This window comes from Pollicipes pollicipes, unplaced genomic scaffold, assembly GCF_011947565.3.
Source record: "Pollicipes pollicipes isolate AB1234 unplaced genomic scaffold, Ppol_2.1 Scaffold_4740;HRSCAF=5597_pilon_pilon_pilon, whole genome shotgun sequence".
NCBI classification, from domain to species: domain Eukaryota; kingdom Metazoa; phylum Arthropoda; class Thecostraca; order Pollicipedomorpha; family Pollicipedidae; genus Pollicipes; species Pollicipes pollicipes.
The window spans coordinates 13442486-13457991 of NW_023596545.1; the positions used below are offsets into that span (position 1 = coordinate 13442486).

Here is a 15506-nt window from a genome sequence, read left to right on the forward strand (position 1 = left end):
ATGCTCCTAAAGACAAAATGTTGACATGGGGCATTTTAGGTCAATGACCTGTTCTAATCTTTAAGAAGTCTACGAAAGGTGCCTAATGCGGTTCCTGCTATCAATAAATTCGAAACGGGCGTCAGAAACTACCTCATGCAGCAAGCCCTAGAGTGAAAAAAATGTTGTTTTTTACCTTGATTTGACCTTTATACCTGACCCTAGGTCAATTTAATTTGTACATTCAGTTGTTGTGTTGCCAATGAAAGTATATCAGAGATGCATGGCTTTATCTAACACTCCGCTGTTGGATTAGATTGAACGATTCCTCAGAAATTGTCATCGCCGAAACCATGGCCTGACTTTGACCTGCTACAGGTCAGCGATCTTACAAGGTAAATCTAAATTTTTGTTGCCAAGTTGTCAAGTTTGTCGTCAAGTTGACCCCCACCCGCACGCGCGTTAATGTACATTGAGGAAGTATGAAATGAGTATTTAGATGTAGAGTGATATCACTGTTATTTCCGCATTTCCGTGATGCTCAAACACCGGAGTAAGCTCTCTTACCTCTGTGGTTACGTCTTATGATTTATTAATTTATTGTTATTTACATTGTTGCGTCCTGTGGTTGTACCAACGAGTTGACAGCTGAAGGACCTGCCTGATGTAAAATATTGCAATTTACAGTTTTGATTGTATCTTTAGGATTGCAATTACATCAATACAATTCATGCTTTGCGTGACTTGGCGCAATGGCTGCAAGTCAAGTGTTTGGTGGTGTGACGTCTAGCGCCGTTTACTTGTAAGCGGTGAACGTATTCAATTGTACGGGCCTTTGTGATAGGCTCAAATGTATTGATCTCCCTTCGAGCACTTACCAGCAACGACAACCAACCCAGGCAGGACGTGAAGATGGGGGTTTCCGTTGTTGCAGCACGGCCTGAGCGCAATGTTCTTGCCCCTCAGTCACGTCCTGAGATAAGCCTGCTGGGGAGCCGTTTGCACACGAGAGGCGGAACAATGGGCAGAGGCATATCACGAGCGCCAAGTGCAGAGGCGTCGTCAGGCATACCTCTCAGGGGAAGGTTCACAGACCTCACTGATCCTGTTGCACCGGCAGCGGATGGAGCCGCCGTCACCGAGGAGCCAGCCGAGGCCAGCGCGTGGTGGTCCGAGCATAGCCACGTGGGTGGCGAACCCTCATGCGATCAGCATGGCCAGAGCTCCAGGCACCAGAGCTCTGGGCTCGTCACTGGACGTTTGCACCCACTTGCGGCGGGTGCGACCGCGCATCCGGCGAAAATCCGCCGCTACATGACTCACAAATTGACGTATCACCATCGTGGTGTACCACGGATGCAGCGGCTGACCGGTTGGCCAGCCGCTCTGGAATGCCGCAGTCTTCATTCATGCTGAGGCTTCGGATAATCCTATGACTGTCGCATGCGGTTGGGGCATGACCGTCTTATACTGCTCGCGCAATCGGCCGAACTTTTGCTGTGTGGTGGGTAGTCTCTCCCATTCAGGTAGTTTGGGACCTTTGGCTACGTGCGAGAATGCAACTTTCTCTTAATTCGGTGCCCGATGCGCCAGGTAGAAGTTTAAACGTACAAAAATAGCGTGTCTCACAATCCCATTGTCCTCCACTGCTTTCAAATCAAGGCATTTTAAGTTGCCCTAGCCTGGCCTGTCGGGTCGTCCCAAGTGAGGTGAGATTATGCTTTGTCTTATTTACGTAGTGTCATGCCCACATGCTTACGTCATGCCCGGAGGCTAAAGTTATTCCAATGAAATGTTTGATATGTAGTTAATGATATGATGATATGCACGATACGTGATTTATATGATTGCTGTGCGCTCAAATCATAATCTTGCCTTGAAGTTTGATGGAAACCTGATCTTGTCACTTAAAAATGTTAAAATCTGCATTTTTATATGGTCCCAATAATAACCACAGCAAATAATAGCTCAGTTTGCGACCAATGAGACTACTTTTATCACCGTGCTGCTCTTCCTTATACGCCATTAAAATTTGTTGACTCGTCTCGAAACAAAAAATTGAGGAAGTTACTATTAGCTCGAAATCCATATCTGACCATTAACCCTGTGGGAGCAGAAGGCAGGAGTTTTCAGCTCGAGGACACAATTTAAGCAAAAGATGCGTAAAATTCATAATGTGAAGATCATTTCGTTGGAGCATACCTAAATAACCATTGGTAGTAATTTGGTGACATCATGCCAAGAACTGTGGCCACACAAGGTCCACAAAGCAAATATCCGGCCTAAATAATGATTTTGAGGTGAAGTGTTGCAAAAGCATAGTTTGCGGCCAAGACTAAGATGGAGACGATAGCTGTTGATTCCGTAGCATAAAACTTCAGATATTTGTGTATGGCTGTAGAACGTAGCAAACTGAAAAATATATCTCACAATTGAAAACACATGTCATCACAACTGTGTATTACAATCATGCAATTAATATAAGTGCCATTATTACCACCGTAACAGCTGCCGAATTCCGGGGATGCATTACAATCACCATGGTTACTTGAAAATAAGCAAAATCAGTTTGACCAAGTTTGACATTTATCCGTTTGTTGATCTTTTAAGTTCAATGATGAGCTTGTTTTGTTGTATGTTGTCTTATGTGTTCAATGTGACGCATACCAAAATGACCCAGACCTAAATAAAACAGGTCAATCTGACCCGGAGATCTTAAAATGTTTTTTATCCTGCCTTTAAGTTTCGTGATATTTGCTTTTTGCTTCTCACGGCTTTTTTATATTTGGGCGACGGTCGGTTGTGACAGAAGTGACCCAGCAGGAAAAATACTGAACATGCTTTAAGCGTTTGGTGAGGAGCACAAAGCGGACAAGACAGCGCCATGACACGCGCGCTGTGACTCGGTCCGAACGGGGCGAGAAGTGCAGTGCCGTCCTTTCTGAGCTCAACGTCCCTTTAGGTTCGGGGTGAAATGTTCGAGAAACTCTGGAAATGGGTCAGGATTGTTATTTTTTAGAACGATCATGAATAACTGTCTAATGCGGTAAGGCGGTGTAGTCGGCAATGCCACATCCGCCTGAGTCAGTTGGTAGCAGCCGCTGCTCGAGGGCATCGGTTAATGAATTTGCGTGTTTGACGTGTCTGTCGTGTTATTCAATCACTCCACGCCTCCTCCACGGTCATTTTCCTCTGCGCTTCACGCAGCTGGCATGCCTTCCACCTGTGATGCATCCCTGGCGACTCCTCTGCGCTCCACGCCGCTAGCATGCCCATCTGTGATGCATCCCTGGCGACTCCTCTGCGCTTCACGCAGCTGGCATGCCTTCCACCTGTGATGCATCCCTGGCGACGTCTCTGCGCTCCACGCCGCTAGCATGCCTTCTACCTGTGATGTATCAGTGGCGGCGCCTCTGCGCTCCACGCTGCTAGCATGCCTTCTACCTGTGATATATCAGTGGCGGAGCCTCTGCGCTCCACGCTGCAAGCATGCCTTCTACCTGTGATGCATCCCTGGCGACGTCTCTGCGCTCCACGCCGCTAGCATGCCCACCTGTGATGCATCCCTGGCGACGTCTCTACGCTCCACGCCACTAATATACCTTGCCCCTGCAATGCGTCACTGCCGACACCTCTCCGCTCCACACCGCTAGTGTACTGCCTTCCTGCAATGCATCACTGGCAACGCCTCTGCACTTCAAGCCGCCAGCGTACATTCCCCTGCACTGCGTCACTGGCGACGCCTCTGCGCTCCACGCTTGCGGGAATTCCCGCCCATTGTAGCTCCTGTTGAATATTAATGGCTGCTGGCGGCGTGTTCGCGTCACAGCGTTACGCTTGGAGCGGGAGTCGTGGCTCGGCTGTGCTGAAGCAACCACAGCGCGCCATGAAGATCTCCGAGACTGGCCCTGTTCGCCTATTGGTGCTGGTAAGTGATACAGTGGACGTTGGGATGTCGGAGAGGATGCGTATTTACTCCAACCAGACAAAGCAGGCGCCATAAGGTTATGTTTTTACATCTCGGACAGGAGACAGCGTTTGCCATTTCAGTATATTGCAGCGAACACGTAAGCTACGTGATAAGGAGAACGAGTATATGTGGAATTTAAGCCGATCAGGCCCCTAACCTAAAAAGCGACGGCCAAAATTGTGATCTTGTGCAATACAGGCGAGAGTATCCGACGTCATTCGGTTTGCTAAAAAGAGTTGGCAGTGGCATGCGCTTGCGATCGTGCACTCGCTTCAAAGCAGCTGTCTATTTTTCTCGTTTTCTCCACCCATGCTGGCATAATTGCATTGGAATGAGATGAGGTGGGTCATAAGCGTTGGGGCGTGTGTGTTCACCTAGAACGGTGCATTTCAACCCCAGTGAAGCTGTCCACACATACATGGGTTAATTACTATTTTTCGTGACACATCATGTGATTTGTGATCGATGTCATCGCGTGTAAGATTCTCATAAATGTGCTTCCTTGTGCCTGCAAGGTCATGCCGTGTCCGTGCCAGTTCGTTAGCAGTAATAAAGAGGCCTTACCTGTTAATGTGCCCGCTCATTTACCATTCTCGGAATGTCTGTCCAACATGGAGACTACACAAATGCATGGAAGCCTTCGACAGTTTTAACAGTGTGAAGCTTTATTGAATTGCTATTTCCACCCCTGGCTTTCATATTGTCTGCAACGTGTGACTATATAAAGCCTCACATGTGTAGATGTATTGCAAAAAAATGAGTCATAAATCCATTAAAAGGCTCTATTACAGGGCGTTACACAGGCATAACAAGGAATAACATCGATTTTATTGGAAAACCACACCAACGCAATTGCCATGGATATACCTATCATTTTACCTGGCCATCAATGACACCGATGGCACACGTCTGACTGGCACTGTACTTCACTGGCAGATGACCGCGGTCGGGGTCGTCCGGCCACTACCGGTGAGCACATCAGCTGCTCACAACCGACCTGCTCGGAGTAGCACCTTCTCCGGTGGGATTGCACAGCAGGCTTTTCCGTTCGACGACCGTGGCGGAATCAATCCGTCCATCGGCATCGGTGACGGCTGCGGCTCGCGTGGCACTTGCGGAGGCACGTGCTGCACTCGGCTCGGTGACGGCCTTCCCTCGGCGCCCACGTGTGATGGCCGACTGGTGTTTGTGGCGGCCGCCGGGGGGTGCGTCGATTGCTTGTTCCAGCCACACCCGCTCTGTCCCGGCCTGACGGCCAATCCCTTCAAACTCAATATCTCAGCGGATAGGAGATTTTCGGCTGCTGCCTTTCCTACTCTTAACGGACAGGCTTTGCTAACTGATTATTGAGGCCTGCCGCAGACCGTGACACCGTTCTGTCCTCAACAGTTACCGTTGTTGAGTATCAATGGTTCCGGTAGACTGTAGTTGTTCAGACTCACACGCAACACATCGAAATACGCTTTTCGTGGATGAAGCTGCACGGCATGCATACTGCACATTATTTTTGGGGCTTGGGCTTTGATTGGGCTTTTTTGAATACACGAACTCGGAGTTGTTACTGTTGCTGATGAATTTCGGAAACATGCGTCCCTGAGCAGCTTCCTTGCCTCGGAAACTGGATCCCTACAGCGCAGGACAAGAATAAAACAAAATGCTTGCGCCAATCATTTTCAAAAGATGTGAGCGTGGAAGTCGATCTATAATTACCTGGTTTTGAAATATGAGTATTTTGACAAAAATGCAAGCAGACATGCGATTATGGAACGGAAATGTACAACAACATCACGAGAGAGGGCCAAAACATGCATGCACGACGATCATTGAACTTTCACACACGCATTCAGTAACCAGCCACTTTGCAGTGAGTTGAAGTACTTGTCCCCTACAGTGGCAATGCTGGCACGGCCATTCACTGCCAGCCTGGCAACGACTCTGACATCATAAAAACGTCACCTGACTTAATCAAATGATGACGTGTTGCGCGGCGCATCTACTAAGAAGTATTTCCCTTTATCTAGAACATAAATTTTCCCTTAAAGACATCAATGGGCCAAATGAGTTTTTCATGATATCCGATGCTTCCGGCAACATCTTTAAAATGTGATACATTCCCTTTAACACGCGCCCTGGTCGGGGTCAAATTCCCCCCCCCGAAAGTTTTTCCAAAATGGTTTCCAAACGGCGCAGCGTAGCCGCATCAAATTTTGCATAGCCATCGAAAATTGAATAGCGGACCGTCTGGCATCAGAAATTTATACGTACCTTGTAAGGTCGCTGCCCTATGGCAGGTCAAAGTCAGGCCGTGGTTTCAGCGAAGACAATTTCTCGGGAATCGTTCAATCTGATCCAACAACCGAGCGTTAGACGAAGCCATACACTGCTGAGATACGTGCTTAGACAAAACAACCATTGAAGGAGCAAGTTACATTTACCTAAGATCACGAATGAAGGTCATCCTAAGGTCAGAACTAACTTGTTTTATTACTCTAGTGCTTGCTGTATGGGGTAGTTCCTGGTGCTCACTTCGGATTGATGGATGACACGAACAGTATTATACACCTTCCATAGACTTCTTAAAGGTCAGAATAGGTCATTAACCTAGAATGACCCAGGCTAACATTTGATTTTCAGTAACAGACTGGCTAGATTAATCTTTGTTGCTTAACCAAACGCCAAAATCACAGTGATCTTGTATGTTTTTGTTCACCATGACCTTCAAAGGGTTAAACAAGGTCGCTGACCTTAGATTAACATGTGACCTTTTGCTTAAAGCAATTATCTAGGTTTTAGGGGCACTTTTGCGACCAACCTGGAATTTGGCCTTGTTTGGCTTATTTGAGCCTAAGCTCATGACTTAAGAACCTTAAACCTTGACCTAAGTGACTTTACGTAAAGATCAACACATTCAATAAAAAATTTGGTGTATCTAGCTCTCTTAGTCCGTGAGATCTCAAGGGGTCAAACTGACCCCCACCCGAGCTAAGGGTATCCAACCGGTCACCCTGGCGCGTTTTAAGGCACATTATGCAACAGGCTAGACCAGACGTCAACAGTCGTCCAGACTGTGGTGTCCCGAATGCGGAAGCACGGCCACCCGCTGATAATTCGTGAGTCGCAATCACAATGCAGAAATTGGACAGGCCTACCTGTGGTGGCGGAGCCTGTCGTGGCGGTGTCGTGGCCTGGGAACTTTCCATTGGTGACTAGAAGCGGCAGCTCTTTGCTCGTGTTGATGTCTGCCTCTAATTTGTAATGTCAGCAAAAGTGGACTTTTTAAGGCAGCCCGGAACACGCGTCTGTTAATGACAAAACTTCCTGTCAAACGCAAAAACGAATGTGGCCTGTCCACAACCGCTTTACCAAATGGTCCGTCAAAGAATATTTCATGCAACGGACCTGCGGGATCCACGCCGCTGGTATACCCTCCCCCTGTGATGCATCCCTGGAAACGCCTCTTCCACGCCACTAGCAGACCTGCCGCCGTGATGTTTCCCTGTTGAGATCTCTGCGCTCCACGTCACAAATATACCCCCCCCCCCTGTGATGCATCCCTGACGACGCCTCTGCGCTCCGCGTCACTTTTATTCCTTACCCCTGCGATGCGTCCCTGGCGACGCCTTTGCGCCCATGCCGCTAACATGTCCTCCCCTGTGATGCATACCTGACGACGCCTCTGCACTACATGCCGCTAACAACGTTTCTGCATTCTACGCTTGTGGAAATTCCTTTCCATCGTTCCACCTGTTGCGCCAAAGCTGGGGGCAACGGGCGGTTCACAAAGCTGTCCCCTCCCCCCCCCCCCCCTCCCCTCCCCCGACGAGTTCGAGGGTGGGAACTCGGAGAACAGAGGACGTGAACGGAAGGGTGAGAAGAAGGAGAGGAGCGAACAAAAAAGTGGCGTGGGTGACAATGCAGCTCAGGGGTGCTTCACACGGATGAACAAATACCAAATTGATATATTTCTAGGCCGCGAGGTCATCTGCAACACCCTGGCTTTGCTCCTGGAACTACGCGCATGGCTGGCAGGTATTGGATCCTTCCGTGGCCCGCCACTTCCCGTGAGCTCTCCAGCACAGGCCGTTAACGGAAACCGAGTTCGTTTTAATATTTGCGGATAGGCTCCGGTGGGCGTTGCAGTTACTAAAGTCGGCAGGCACGTGATCGTGCGCCGCACACAAAGGAACCGCACCGCCGGGTGAGTCACGCGGCGACGTAATATTCTGCGGGAGGGACGGGTTCTACGAACGATAAAACGCCTTTCTCACTGACGATCACAGTGAAGATGCCGTCTGTTGAAGAATATGCGCAGGCGGTGCATGCATGATCGACTCAGAGCGTGTGAACGAGGGCGGTGCGGACCTGGCTTTCTCTTAACGTAACGTCAAGCGAATTTCATTGACTTCAAAGGGGATAAATCAGGGCCACAGAGTGACGCTTTGTTTAATGCTGAGGGACTCATAATGAGAGCCTCATACATGTAAATGCTGTTTGTTTTTTTCATGTGGTGTTTTGATTACAATCATACTAATCATCGCACGGTCATTTTGGCCGATTAATGTTTTGCGACCTCACACAACTCACGCGTTAAAAAGCACAGCAAAAGAAAACCATCACTTTTATAGGCGTGAGCAAGGTGTACATCGGCACAGCTCCATCGAAATCACTATTTCAAATCGCAATTCTGGTCTATTCAGAACACCTTGTAGAGAAACCTTCGAAATCGCACGCGTTCGAACTAGCTATGGGTGAAAAATGCATGAAAAAATGCATACTCCGTTTAATCAAGTGCCCATTAAATCACGAAATGTGCACTTAACTTGTTACATATCAAAATTAAAACATCGACATCACGATTACACACCAATTCTGCACACTTCTATCTACATGATGGGTATTTAGCCAAATATCCACACGAAAGCTCTGACTCAAGTTGACTCGGTGTTCTGTGATTAGATTTACCTAGATTGACCTGAGTGGCCGGACAGCATCTTAACATTTACGTGTGTACCGTTATGTATGCTGCCGTGACTAGCGACAGGAAGGGAACGTTTCGATATGTCCTCAGTATGCTTTACCACCGATCTTAACAGGTCTGCCACCAGGCACCTTACATTAAGTGTAAACAACTGCAAAATTTGCCACTTGTTTGAAGCTCAATCCTTACAACGAAGCGCAATGTATACCAATACACGCCTTTAGGTGTTTTGGCTCGAAAGGTGTTTCTGAAAAAACGGTGAGAGGGACAGATTCCCCCCCCCCCGCCCTTACCGTATGCGTGTTCAACATAAAAAATAAAGCATTTCCGCCAGCTCTTGCTGCGTTCCGAATTGAAATTCCCACACATAAACGACTGTCTGGCTTCTCCATTTTTTCCCATTTTTTTATTTTTGGTTATCGCAAACCAGTTTGGTGTTCCTACTTCTGGCACCAAAAATCCCATTTACTGCGCTAGAATGAAGGCAGTTATCTACAAAGAGCCAGTGACCAGCACTGAGTTGTGTGGAGGGAACCAACAAAAACCAGAAGAACAGGCCAGACAGTGAATCAAGATGTCCAGCAAGAACTAAGATCCAGCTTGCAGCATGCAAAAAAAGTAATCAAAACTAACATCTCACCATGACTTATGCCACACGATCAGTAAATAACAAGGAGAGTCGTTTTACGTGAACGCGTAGTGGGAACAAACTGGTAAACTGATGACAGTCGTTTTTCGTGAATGAATGTGTGTGAAGGGGGGGGGGGGGCAAGCGCAGAGGTGAAACAAGCTTCTGATTTGTCGGATATGATCGGTGACAAATACTGACACTTTTGCGAACCAAGCTGCGTCAAAAATGCCAATAGACAAGACAAATAATGTGGTCACATTACAACAGATTATCCCAGCTCGACGAAATTCAAAACTTACAATTGGCCTGTATTCGCTAGCGCTTGCAGCATGAGTACATGCCGAACCGTCGACGTTTCGCTGCATGAGGAAGTTGAGCCATAAATACTGCCAAGCGTAGTAGCATTAATCAGGATAGTTTTAGCAGGTGCCAGAAACATACGACAAACATTGCTATCAGCAGCATATTTATTTTGCACCCAAAAGGTGCCCGTCAGGTACCTGGCTTTCCCATGCTTACTCCTCCAGATGTAAGACCAGTCTGCGAATTTTTGACGACTTTCGCACGTGATAACACCTGGATTCAGATCGCAGTTTGTGGCAACTTTAAATAGCACAGGATAACCCAGATAACAATAACTCAGGTTTCTATTAATGGTAGCGAGTGTAGCTGTATCACATTATATTGTATTGCACTAGAATAGGCAGGGGCAGATCTAGGATTTTGTCAAGGGAAGGGCTATACTTCTTGTGGTGCCTTCCAAAATGTGGGGCCCCCCCACAAAAGCCATCGGATTTTGGTCGTTTTATTTTCTTATTTCTTGTTCTGACTCTTGAGTCGTCGTATCTCATATCCCCTTTGATTGTCAAGAGGACCACGACCAGCGCAAGAGGCCCTTCGACATTCGGGGTACCCTCCCTGTCCATATTAACAAATATGCCCCTGACCAGCCTGGTACTCATCTCCGACACATGCATCGGCAATGAGCCCGGCAATGTCCCGGCAATGTCGGCAATGAGCCGGCATAATCTAACAGAAGACCCTGCACGGTCTCCCGCTCGATGCAGTGAGTTAAGGGCGGCCAGAGACCACCAAGGCTTAGGGAGTTCCGGGTCAGTGTGTCCTCTGGGACTCATTTTCCAGACAGCCAGTCCGGGACCCGCGATTGTTCCAAACACCTCTTGCGTCGGTCGGGGCCCTTGAAACAATAAAGGTCTTTGTATCATCAAGGGGCCGACAGCACCTAACAGGAGACCCTGTGTTGACCAAGGTTCTGGAGTTGGCCAAGGTTGTTAGACGGACATGGGACCCCGAATGTCAGAGGGCCGTTTGCGTTGGTCGGGGCACTTTGAGAATGGCATGACACCTGATAAATGGCAACAAAATGGTTCATAAGAAAACAATGGAGGGCCACTGCGTCAGCCAGGCTACTAGGACAACGGGCAAGACACGGATGATAGTAAAAACGGTTGAAGGTTTAAATATGTTTGACTAGTTTTTCAGTTGGTAAGCACTTGCATAAAAACAGCTGCCTATTCAACTCCTTTACAATGGGTATAATTCACGATTAACATATACACTGTGCAAAATAAGACGATAACTTACCTGCTATAGCCAAAAAGCAAAAAAAAAAAACATTCCAGAAAGTCCCAGACAGCCCTGGTTTGCATCCTTAACAACCGTATCACGGCACCAGCATCACCGCACTGAGCCACGCAACTCACGTGCTGCGTCGTCGAGGATGTCAGACAATGAGAGGAAACGTATCAGGCTACATTGTCGGCTGCCACCTGAAATTGGCGTTTGGAGGGTGTGTGAAAGGGGGCCGGCTGGTCGGCAGTGCGAATTTGAGGCATTTCATTTGTGGAGAGCCTGGTTTACGCCAGCTGGTTGTTGGTGTATGCGAGTGCACGGGCTCACGTGCACGTGACCTAGCATTTTGCTATCACCTCGGTTCGGCTACCTTCCACTGCGGATTACATCAGCGAATGGGCACGCGCACAGCCGATCGGCCCACCGGCCTCAGCCAGTTGGCGCAGCCCCGACACCTGGCGGAAGGCGGTGGAACTAAAGCTGTTGGCGCCCGCCGCTAGTCAGTCACATGCCGCATGTAGACAAAAACTTCTCTGGCTTTGCAAGAAGCTTGCCCTCATCAGGATAGCAAAACATCCTTGCTCGATATGGACCCCAGTACATGACTTCTGTATACCCTTGATTGCTCGTTATATGGACAGTTTGGCGTGATAAACGACGTCCTTGTGTATGACCATCTGCTCGCTGTTTTACTGTCATCGAATACCCTGTTTTCCATAATGTACGAGATGCTTGTAAGAATAAGGTGGACCGACCGGTTAGGATGACACGGTATATAATACAATTAAACATTAAGCAAGCCATAAACGAACCACTTTCCGGATTCTCGTTAGCCTTTGAGATACATTTTATGGTTCACCATAAAATATGGTTATACTGGGCACCGCTTCAACTCACTCATGAGTACCACCCCAACTCACTCGCTCCAATCACACTACTTAATTGCATACACAAAATCCTTTTTATGAACACAACATCTACCAGGGCAGCAACGGAGCTCAGTGTCATTGAGCCTCCAGTGCGGCTTGGTGAGAGAAAAGGATAGCGGCCCTCGGGGAGTGCCCCGAGCCGTTGGCCGTAGGTACGGTAGAGCAAAACCTCTTCAGCCGTTTCAAGCGGATCAAAGGGAGGACGGAGGACAGGACAGCATGCGTAACTTATCAACCGGGGACTAGGACCCGACTGACCCCTCGTTCACGCCCCGAGCCTCACCTCGGTTCGGCCCTACCAAAGGCCGCCGCTGATTGGCCAGAGACCGAGGACACATGGCCCTTCACTATCACGGACTCGATACCGGCCGTGGTGGCGCTGCGGAGGACCGGCCCGCTGCCGGGGCGGCACCGTGCTTCGCTGCAACGTCGCCCACGGCGGGGAGCGCTGCGAGTGGCGGCCGGCCCGCTGCCTGGGCGGCACCGTACTTCGCTGCAACGTCGCCCACGGCGGGGAGCGCTGCCAGTGGCGGCCGGCCCGCTGCCTGGGCGGCACCGTACTTCGCTGCAACGTCGCCCACGGCGGGGAGCGCTGCGGGTGGCGGCCGGCCGGCGCTGCGGCCGTGACGAGTGGCGCGGTGTGCGGCGTATGGCGCGGGCACGTTGCCGATAATGGCGCACGTGGACATCGCACCGCATATAGCAACCACTGCGCGTCTGGGAAACCAGAGGTACAGGGTTCGATTCCCCGCGGCGCCCGCCCTTCCTGTCGGGATGAGAGGCAGGTGACGCCATATAGCCTCCGCGGCTGAGTGCGTCGTAAAGCTCCGAATGACATAACACAACCGCATATAACAACATGGGTATGGAAACTCAACTGAAGAGAGTATCTCTGCCAAAGTGTAGGGAAGTTTGCGGCCAATGAATTGAATTTCATTCGATTTTCACACCAGTCAGGAGTGTGCTGTATAGTACTCATTTTATGCCCACACGAGTAACAAGTTGCAACTGTGAGGTATATTTTCGACGCGTCTTTGGGAGGTCCTGTGTCTTTTGAATATTCTCGGTCCTTTGGATGGCCAGAGTGATTTGACTAGACGAGATGGATCGCGACCCGGAGATGTTCACATCCTGGCCTTAAACGGAAGTCGGTGTGTATTCTGAGAAATGACGTCGTTGAGTCCATTTGCAGATTTTATTATTGATGGCCGCAACACCGCGGACTCCGTTCGACACGGAGACATAACAAAACGTGACTTGGGATACAAACAAGGCATAACAGAAATGTGTTAAGCTTAAACTGACAAATTAGAGCATCCAACTCGTGGAATTGACTCCGTTTTGTAATTCACCGGCGGCGGCTGTGATGGTCTGCAGCGTGTCTTTGCGCTATTTTTTTATTGCCACACACTTCCAGGGCCGTTCGAGCTACCAGAGCTCGTGCCTCGGTCTGCAGGTCGGGACCGGAAGCCTGGTATAGTACTGCGCATGTTGTAAAATGCAATGCATTTCCTGAAGTCATGCGACAGCGGTCTCTGAAAGGAGCTCCTTCTCTCCCAGCCCGCTGAGATGAGCTGCTTTCCTCCCCATCCGTCACCCATATTCGCCAAGTCTCATGTGGTGCAGTAACATGACTGGAGACAAGCAGCTATCACCATGCTTGCTGTTTTCCAAATAACGTGCTCAACAGGTGATTTATTTTATCTCGGGGCAAATATGCAAGTCACTGGAAATAATCTTCAGCACCTACTATGGTTCAGTACAAAACAGCCACGCCCATCCCAGCCGAAGGCGCATGGCGTCGACCTGTGGGGTCGAGACAACCACAACAGCCCTGCGCACGGCACAAACACGGCACGGCCAAGCACGCACTGCCGTCAATAGTGCGCGGCGGCCCACGCGGTACAAAGGACCCGTCCACCGAGCACGAGACATGGCCACTCCAGCCACGCGCCGGCAGGTCAAAGTAACACACGGGTAGTGAACAACGTTTCAGTCGCGTCAGATTTTTTAAAATACGGCGTCCCCGGCAGGGCCTCCAGAAACACACGAGTCCCGTTCGAGGCCAACAAACAGAACCTACCCCCACAGGAACGGCACATGCGTTAGCTAACACTCAATCGGACGAGTAAATAATTAAATCGACCAACAACACGCTGCGGCAACGTCAAGCCCGACTGCACCAGGCGTCTGACGCCTCGCTTCCGAGCGGCGACTGCGGCCGTCCGCTCAGCGCCAGCCCGGCGAGCCGCCCCGGCTCGGCCGCGTCCAGCCACGACTATGTGCAGGCAGTCACACGTACAGGCAAGCACACACGCACACACACACACACGTCACCGTCAGAGGCACACGAACCCGCGGGGCGACGCGCGCACAGGGGCGGGGCATGGCGAGACCCCAGCTGCGTGGCCTTGCCGGTGCCGCGCCGAACACAGACGCTATCACTGAGCCGACTAGACGAATCATGAGGCGGGACGGCGGAGGGGAAGGGAAGGCGCCGGCGCCCGTTAGTTTGGCGGCGGCACGTTTGTACTGGCGGCCGCAGCGGCGGGCCAGCGCTGCGGCCGTGGAGGACAGGCGGGCGGCCGGACCCGCTACCCACGTCCGCGCGCGCCATCACACAAACATGACACAGCGGGCTTCAGCCCTGGACTCTGGCGGCGGCCGGCGGGCTCGCGCGGAACCATCGCCCGACGGCGCGTGCTACACTGATATCTCGTAGTTTGAGTCGTACCGGTCCTGGCCGTCGGCCGGGTGCGGCGCCGGCGGTCCACGGGATCGCAGCACGCCGCCGCCGTATGCACCCGACCGGTCCATCTCGCCACCCGGGGGAGGTCGGTAGACGGCGGCGCGGCCCACCTCGCCGGCAACGGGAGGCCGATAGCCCGCGGCACGGTCCATCTCGCCCGCCGGGGGCGGCCGGTAGCCGCCAGAGCGGCCCACCTCGACAGCCGGGGGTGACCGGTAGGTGTAGTGTGCGGGCTCGGGCGGCGCCCGGTGCACCGGCGGGTACTCGGCGTGGTGGGCGGCCGCATTGCGGCGCGCGTGCGGCGGCGACTGCGGTCCGAACCCGGCCGGCTGCGACTGGCTGTACGTCGGCCAGAGTCCGTACGGCGACTGCGGCTCGGCGCGGTCGCTCTGTTCGGGCAGGCCGCTGGCGGTGGTGCGCCGCGCGCCGCTGTACACCGACGGCGGCGGCGGCGCCGGCCCGTACTGGCCCGCCTCGCCGCCGTAGCTGAACGACTGCGGGTAGCGCGGCGCGGCTGGCGCCGCCGCCGGCGGGTAGCGCGCGTGCGAGCACACGTGGATGTAGCCGGGCCGGCGCGGCGCCGTCGGCGTGCTGGGCTGAGAGCGGCGCGCCGGGCTGACGTACAGCGCCGCCTGACGGCCACGCTGTGTGGGGCTGAGCGGCGGGCTGGCGGCCGG

At 51.4% G+C, this 15506-nt stretch overlaps 1 long non-coding RNA gene across 1 annotated transcript; it reads left to right on the forward strand.

The window, feature by feature from the left end:
* Positions 1-3821: 3821 nt before the first annotated feature.
* LOC119099307 (uncharacterized) lies at positions 3822-5515 on the forward strand. Its single transcript, XR_005094338.1, has 2 exons — positions 3822-3907; positions 4886-5515. It is a non-coding gene; the product is annotated as an uncharacterized LOC119099307 (long non-coding RNA).
* Positions 5516-15506: the final 9991 nt, after the last annotated feature.